Genomic DNA, 9,243 nt, shown 5'->3' with positions numbered 1-9,243 from the left:
ACACTTTGTCACAAATCTCCAAACTCCTTTCAATTTAGAACACCCCTCTCATCACAAAAGTGGTAGCCCCCCTCCCCATCGGAGCATGACATTATTTATGGATGGCCTCAGTGTTTTTCTCTGTCTCTCCCTTTCACAAGCCTGACCCCCAATGACTTCCTTTCCATACCCACCCCAGTAATCTCCTCCCCTCTCCAGACCTCCCTCTCCTGCCTCAGTACTCTCCCCCTCTTTATGCCTTCCCACCCCAGAATCTTTCCCCTTCTTCATGACTTCCCCACCTGCCTCAATATCCTATCATTCTCCCCATTCATTTCCCACCCCAGCAGGCTCCACCTTCCCTTTGATCCTCCGATCTTTCTACAACTGGCTTCTTCAGCCTTTGGGACCTGAACAAACCATTTCTTCTATCAAGCCCTCGAGCAAAGGAAGATCGCCTCCTCCTTTTTATGGGCTGCAGGGTCTGAGGCAAACAACCTCCTCCTTGCTGTCACATGCAAAAGAAGCAACAACCTAACTTATCATTAAAATCATCCATTGTACCTGAAGACTGGAGGATAGCAAATGTAACCCCAATATTTAAAAAGGGCTCCAGGGGCGATCCGGGAAACTACAGACCAGTTAGCCTGACTTCAGTGCCAGGAAAAATAGTGGAAAGTGTTCTAAACATCAAAATCACAGAACATATAGAAAAACATGGTTTAATGGAACAAAGTCAGCATGGCTTTACCCAGGGCAAGTCTTGCCTCACAAATCTGCTTCACTTTTTTGAAGGAGTTAATAAACGTGGATAAAGATGAACCGGTAGATATAGTATACTTGGATTTTCAGAAGGCGTTTGACAAAGTTCCTCATGAGAGGCTTCTAGGAAAAGTAAAAAGTCATGGGATAGGTGGTGATGTCCTTTCATGGATTGCAAATTGGCTAAAAGACAGGAAACAGAGAGTAGGATTAAATGGACAATTTTCTCAGTGGAAGGGAGTGGACAGTGGAGTGCCTCAGGGATCTGTATTGGGACCCTTACTTTTCAATATATTTATAAATGATCTGGAAAGAAATACGACGAGTGAGATAATCAAATTTGCAGATGACACAAAATTGTTCAGAGTAGTTAAAACACAAGCAGATTGTAATAAATTGCACAAAGACCTTGTGAGACTGGAAAATTGGGCATCCAAATGGCAGATGAAATTTAATGTGGATAAGTACAAGGTGATGCATATAGGGAAAAATAACCCATGCTATAATTACACAATGTTGGGTTCCATATTAGGTGCTACAACCCAAGAAAGAGATCTAGGTGTCATAGTGGATAACACATTGAAATCGTCGGTTCAGTGTGCTGCGGCAGTCAAAAAAGCAAACAGAATATTGGGAATTATTAGAAAGGGAATGGTGAATAAAACGGAAAATGTCATAATGCCTCTGTATCGCTCCATGGTGAGACCGCACCTTGAATACTGTGTACAATTCTGGTCGCCGCATCTCAAAAAAGATATAATTGTGATGGAGAAGGTACAGAGAAGAGCTACCAAAATGATAAGGGGAATGGAACAACTCCCCTATGAGGAAAGACTAAAGAGGTTAGGACTTTTCAGCTTGGAGAAGAGACGACTGAGGGGGGATATGATAGAGATGCTTAAAATCATGAGAGGTCTAGAACGGGTAGATGTGAATCAGTTATTTACTCTTTCGGATAGTAGAAAGACTAGGGGGCACTCCATGAAGTTAGCATGGGGCACATTTAAAACTAATTGGAGAAAGTTCTTTTTTACTCAACGCACAATTAAACTCTGGAATTTGTTGCCAGAGGATGTGGTTAGTGCAGTTAGTATAGCTGTGTTGAAAAAAGGATTGGATAAGTTCTTGGAGGAGAAGTCCATTACTTGCTATTAAGTTCGCTTAGAGAATAGCCACTGCCATTAGCAATGGTAACATGGAATTGACTTAGTTTTTGGGTACTTGCCAGGTTCTTATGGCCTGGATTGGCCACTGTTGGAAACAGGATGCTGGGCTTGATGGACCCTTGGTCTGACCCAGTATGGCATTTTCTTATGTTTTTATGTTCTTATGCTCCCTCCCCTTTTCATCCATGCTTCTTCTTTCTTTGAATGGGACTCTATTACCTGCCAAAAAAGAGTTTTATACCAAGACAAACCCAAATCTTCACTTGTACATTTCAAAGGTTATGAGTAGTGAGTTTAGTACGTTCATCTAAATTAGAAGTTGAAGCATGAGTTTAGTAAAACCAATCTGTCCATGTTGGGTTTATGCTGCTGTTATGTCACATGTAGATAATTGCAATGCCTTGTATTTTGGCCTCCCCATAAAAAGACCTCAGTTGCCAGCAGATGATTCAGAATGCTGATAGACTGCCGTACCCATGCCCATAAAACACCACACCTGAAAGCACTGCACTGGCTCCCAATGCAGAGCCGGATTGATTTTAAGAACGTATGTTTACTTTTCAATGACCTAGATGGCTCTGGCCCAACATATCTCAGAGACATACTGAGTCTGTATGTGTCCCACAATATGCTGCGTTCCCAGGGGAATTATGCTTGCTGGTTGTCCCTGTGGTCAATGATGCTAAGCTAGCAGCTACTCTCATGAGAGCTTTCTCCTGTATTGTGCCCTACCTAACATAGCTACATAGTAAAGACCGAAATAGTCCACCCAGTCTGCCCAGCAAGCAGCTTATGGTTGTAACTACCACTCCATACTGGTTACCTCCATGCTTTCTGTTAAGGGTAGTGCTGTTCCATGCCGATTATCCCAGTTAACATAGGTTACCCTTTTTCTTTATTTCCATCCTTTAGACACTAGGGATCCTCTGTATTTATCCCATGCCCTTTTGAATTCCATTACAGTCCTTCTCTTCACTCACTCTTCCAGTAGGGCATTACTTGCAACCACCGCTCTTTCTGTGAAGAACTTTCCTTGACTTTGTTCCAGTTTAACTCCTTGGAGTTTCACATCACCGCTGGGGATGTTCCAAAATAAATCAGTTTATTGGGGTACTTGATGCAAATGACAGATGGTACATGTTTGTTTAGTGTGATCCTTACAGAAATCAAAATCCAGACACAGTCAATAGTTATACAATCTCAGAAATCTGATTGCACTAGGGATTCTTTTTCTCCAATGTAATCTTAAGAGATTTTGGCAATCCTGGGAATTGCCCTGTATTGGTACCTGCTTCCAGCAGATGGAAACTTGAAAATTCTTCTGTATAGTTACAGATGAGCAGGGCCATTCCTGGCATTATGTCATTAGGATGTGCCCCTCTCTTCCACTGGCTGCTTCAGCCTCTTTTTGTATCCAGTACCCCAGGTGATAGGCATTCACTTCTGCAGCCCAGCTAGCAAGAGAATGGGGCCGCTGGGTTCAGCACTTCTATTGTCTCTGGTTCCTCTCCCTCTGCCACCAGTAAAGCTGCTGATTTGACCAGCATAGGGATAGGAGCTGGCGGCACTAGGAGAGCCAGAGGTACCAGAGTGTCAGCCACTCTCTCCTGCTGACTGGCCACGGAGGTAGAAGGGAAGAGAGGAAGAGGTGCTTGCAAAACTGGAAGATCAGCCTTCAAGCTGAGAGGTGGGATAGGGTGCTGAAAGGACTGAGGGATGAGACCAGGGGATGGGAAGGGATTGTCCTTGGGGAGGAGGTACAAAAGAATTAATGCAACTGCCCCTGCCATTATCCATGGTGGTAAACAATCCTGTAACAAACCCGCACCTAAAATACCACTGAAAGTAGGTTTACCTTTAAACACTCACTATCAACATAACAAAACCCAATTCAATATTTAATTTTATTGTAGTGGACACCACCCTGCTCAAATCTATAAATTTGTTAGAGTGGGTAGTGGTAGTTTCATATAATACTATTGAAAGGTACCATCCCGGTTACCCCATAGATGTTTGTGTATATTCCAGTGCAATTGTCCAAATGAATTTTATGTTCCAAACAATGTGCTACCATTGGTGCCGAGATGTTCATAGTATTCAGTCTTGAATGATATTCAATCTAAGTTTCACCGCTCTACTTGTGCGTCCAACATACACCTTCGGACAAGGGCATATCACGACATATATTACTAATTCTGTAGAACAATCAGAGTCGCTCCTCCTTTTGACTCTGTAGTACATTGTTTGTAATATAAACATTCATTTGGACAATTGCAGTGGACTGTCATCGATTGCATTATTAGGACAAAGGAAGGTGGTGACGTATCAACCCTTTTAAATTATCGAGAACAACTTTGGATGCACAGGTTGCAATCGGAGCAGCCCAAAGGACTTAACGAGGAGCTTGATTGGTTGTCTTTAATATAAGGAAGATTCGATTGGTTCATTCCAAGGCCCATGTGATTAAGTACGTGTGAGTCGGTTAATATTCAGAGATGATCACCATTATTAGGTGGAGGATGCTGCTGAATGCATGATAGTTAAAAATAAATAAGTTTTGCTGCTGAAGTGGACAGCAAGCAGATTAAGTTTATACTGCAGCCCCTGAGGAAGGAGATATTCTGAAACGTGGTCAGGTTGGGATTATAAAGCCGCAGGGAGAGCATCGAGCAGCCATGGTGAAGATTCAAAGAATTGATATCTACGGTCTGATCGGCAACTAAGCATTTAGTAGTTTGCAGACAAAAAAAAAAGTCTTTTGGGTTTGAATGAAGTAACTTAAAGTTACATAAACAGTGACTTTGAAAAAGAAGCATAGACACATGGGATACATAAAAAAAACTTTTTATTGTTGGTGGCACTGTTATATAGAAACATAAAAGGTGGTAAGTGGTGTATTTATGATTATACAAAAATATCTGTGGGATAACCGGGATGGTACCTTTCAATAGGATTATATGAAACCACCACTACCCACTCTAACAAATTTATAGATTTGAGCAGGGTGGTGTCAACTACAATAAAATTAAATATTGAAGTGGGTTTTGTTATGTTGAAAGAGATTATTTATGGTGGGCCAGAAGATACCTCAGATATGGAGAGGACTTCTTTTGCCTTCTATCTCAGGGAGGGAACCTCCTTTTCTTCCCCTCCCCCACCTTATGCTCTTCAATTTCATGTTGGGGACCCCACGCTGGCTGATTTATCCCAAGTCCTGAATCTCCTTAGGTTCAGCTTTGCAGATCAGCTCCTGTTGACTTTTCCTTAACTAGCAACTCTGAAGTATGTTTACAAGCTGGTAGTCCTTCCTCTGACTCCAACCTGAAACTCTACTTCTTGAAACAAACAAGATAGTCTTCATGTTGACAAAGGAAAATGAAATTAATTCTCCCCCTACCACTAATTACATCTGGTCCTCTCACTTTTTGAATCCTCTTGAATCCCAAGGGCAAGTCCTCTTGAATCCCAAGGGCAAGTCCTCTTGAATCCTAAGGACAAGTCCTGAAGGCCCAAGAACTTGTCCTTGTTGCCCATGGCTGGCTTTTGCGGTGTGCGACCTGTGCAGGCACACAGGGCACCATGCATAATGAGCTGCTACTATGCTATCACCCCCCTCCCCCATACTCTTCCACATAAAGTAGGTTGAGGAAAAGATAGAGGGGATTGGGGGATAATGGTGCGGGGTAAAGGGTGTGTGGGAGGTCGGGGAGAGATGCTGAATAGGAGAGAAATAAGGAGGGATGCTGTATAAGTGCTTCAGTAGTGGAGTCACCTCCACTACTAAAGTAGAGAGCACTGTGCCAAAGCTTCCACCCTCAAAGGTAGGAAGAGTGGAGCACCAATTTCTGTTTTCGGAAAAGGTGCTACTTAGCCTAGAACTGGCACTATTTCCTGGATAGAAGATAGGATACTGAAAGAAAGACCAACAAGATAAAATGGCTTCTCGGTTTTATAAAAACCGCTTTCCCTAATCTTGCGGAGACACCAGAGTTAGGAGAATAGTTAAGTTTATCTTTGTGTAATATTTTGGCTGCCTTTCTACTATGTGTGATAAAGAGATAGTGAATGTCTGTTCTGTTAGTATAGCCCTGTTTCCCTCCCCTTACAGGTCCTTCTGCTTTTCTGTACATAACTGTTGCTAGGGGACTTTGGAACGTCATTCAACAGGCATTGTGGCTACTTAGAGTGTGCAGAGACATTATTTCTTATGGGTTTGTTTTCTTATTTGCATTTCTTTTATTGTTGTCTGTTTTATGTCTTTCTGTTTATTTAAAACAAAAACAAAAAAGAAGCAAACCATAGACTTTTTAAACAGGAAGAAAAAATTGTGAAAGAAAAAAGAAAAAAATGTCAGGTTTCATTGGAGAAGAAAAAAAACACCAAACCAGCCCTCCTGGAAATTCCCTCTATTCCCCTCCACTCCCTCAAACCCATTTATCACATTTTTCTTTCTTCATGGGGCAAGAGCTATCCAAGAACAGCCCTTAAAATGAATCTAACAAAAACAATAAAAAATGTGATCATTTGTCTCACATTTTATCCTTAACCAAATTGAAAATGTGAAATGAAAACATATTGCTAGAAGCTAGTATACCTGGTTTTCTTCACTTTAGCTTATCCTTTTGCTGGGGTGCTAGGCTTCCATCACAAATCAACTGGTTGGTAGCTTGGTGCCCACAGAGTGTCTGGCTTTTGCCTTAAGTTAATAAGGCTTGTAAAAGAGCAGTGAAATCTTTGCATTATGCTACATGCTTCTATGAAGGCAATTGGGTGACCTCCATAGAGTGGGAGGTACAACCCTCCAAAAAAGAAAGCATGGGGTAAGATGCACAGAGCAGTGGATATATCTCTAAGCAGAAAGCTCAGAGTAACCTGTGGAGAGTGGTCACAGCTGTAAACACTTTGCTAGGCTGACTGGATGGGCCATCTTGGGCTTCATCTGTTATCATTCACTATTAAGCAAATTTGAATGAGGTTTAAGAGTCTAACTAGAAATTAAGAAACTGTTATTCAAAAATAAAAAAGGTTGAGTTCCTAAGTTAAGTGCCAAAGTTAGATGTCCATCGTCAACTGAACTTAGAAGTCTACATTTTCAGCTGAAAATCTATTTATTTATTTATTTATATGCACATATAAGGGGTATTTTTCAAAAGATTTACACATGTAAATGTAACTACTATTGTAGCAATTTTCAAAAGCCCACTTACACAAGTAAAGTGCATTTGCACATGTAAAACCCATTTTTAAGTGTGCAAATGCTTTGAAAATCAGAGCCATAGTACCTAACATTGTTTCAGTGTAACTGTGTTGCGTTCGTGCCTGCTCTTGCCCTTGCTCCACCCTCTCTACCTCTGTGGTGACTCCCTTCAGGTCTGACGGACAGATGCTGCCACGGCTTCTCCTCGCCATTTCTTCCCAGAGTCCCCGGGCTGGCCTGATGCTACAGATTCGCCATGTTCCTGATGACGTAAGCGTGAGCGCGCGCGCTCCAGAGTTTGTACCAGCAAGGGCGCGAACCTCGGGGGCGTCCCCCCGTAGTGACGTCAGCCGCCTCCAACTTAAAATGTCTTTGCTTGCAACTATGAATCGAGTGAGCAAAGAGGATTCTTTCTCCGCTGCTCTGCCTCTACAACTTACCAGGGGTACCCGCTCCTCGGGGACCCCGCTCTCTCTTCTTGATTTCAAATTGCTAAGACAGGATCCGGTACTCGCTACTCGAGGGCCTATGTCCCTGAATGCTCAGAAGACTCCCTATTGCCTGGAAGCGATCGCAGACGTGAACGTTGTGAGTTCTATTACCGATAGGAACCGGTATTCGCTCCTCGAGGGCCCATGTTCCTAAATCTCTGAAGACTCTCTTCTGTCTAAGACGATATCACAGGTACAGAGATTGTGAGTTATTATTGCAGATTGCAGATAGAAACCAGTACTCGCTCCACGAGGGCCCATGTTCCTAAAACTCTTCAAAATGATGTAACCTATCATTAAAATCATCTATTGTACCTGAAGACTGGAGGGTGGCCAATGTAACCCCAATATTTAAAAAAGGCTCCAGGGGCGATCCGGGTAACTATAGACCAGTGAGCCTGACTTCAGTGCCTGGAAAAATAGTGGAAACTATTCTCAAGATCAAAATCGTATAGAAAGACATGATTTAATGGGACACAGTCAACATGGATTTACCCAAGGGAAGTCTTGCCTAACAAATCTGCTTCATTTTTTTGAAGGGGTTAATAAACATGTGGATAAAGGTGAACCAGTAAATGTAGTGTATTTGGATTTTCAGAAGGCATTTGGCAAAGTCCCTCAGGAGAGGCTTCTTCGAAAACTAAAAAGTCATGGGACAGGAGGCGATGTCCTTTCGTGGATTACAAACTGGTTAAAAGACAGGAAACAGAGAGTAGGATTAAATGGTCAATTTTCTCAGTGGAAAAGGGTAAACAATGGAGTGCCTCAGGGATCTGTACTTGGACCGGTGCTTTTCAATATATATATAAATGATCTGGAAAGGAATACGACGAGTGAGGTTATCAAATTTGCGGATGATATAAAATTATTCAGAGTAGTTAAATCACAAGCAGACTGTGATACATTACAGGAGGACCTTGCAAGACTGGAAGATTGGGCATTAGAGATGTGAATCGGAACTGGAATCGGTTCGGATTCCGGTTCCGATTCACATGTGGGTTTTTTTTCATCGGGCCCGATCGCGGTTTTGTTTATCAGCTGTGCCCGAACCGATAAACAAAAAACCCACCCCGACCCTTTAAAACTAATACCTTAGCTTCCCCCACCCTCCCGACCCCCCCAAAAACTTTTTACAGGTACCTGGTGGTCCAGTGGGGGTCCCTGGAGTGATCTCCCGCTCCCAGGCCGTCGGCTGCCACTAATCAAAATGGCACCGATGGCCCTTTGCCCTTACCATGTGACAGGATATCCGTGCCATTGGCCGGACCCTGTCACATTGTAGGAGCATTGGATGGCCCGCGCCATCTTGTGCTCCTACCATGTGACAGGGGCTGACCAATGGCACTGGTAGCCCCTGTGACATAGTAAGGGCAAAGGCTATCGGCACCATTTTGATTACTGGCAGCCGATGGCCCGAGTGCAGGAGATCGCTCCTGGACCCCTGCTGGACCACCAGGGTCTTTTGGCAAGTCTTGGGGGACCTTCCTGACCCCCACAAGACTTGCCAAAAGTCCAACGGGGATCCGGGAGCAACCTCCTGCACTCGGACCGTCGGCTGCCAGTATTCAAAATGGCGCCGATAGCCTTTGCCCTTACTATGTCACAGGGGCTACTGGTGCCATTGGTCAGCCCCTGTCACATGGTAGGA

This window comes from Rhinatrema bivittatum, chromosome 1 (genome assembly GCF_901001135.1).
Source record: "Rhinatrema bivittatum chromosome 1, aRhiBiv1.1, whole genome shotgun sequence".
Lineage (NCBI taxonomy): Eukaryota > Metazoa > Chordata > Amphibia > Gymnophiona > Rhinatrematidae > Rhinatrema > Rhinatrema bivittatum.
Note: the sequence above shows the minus strand (reverse complement) of the source record.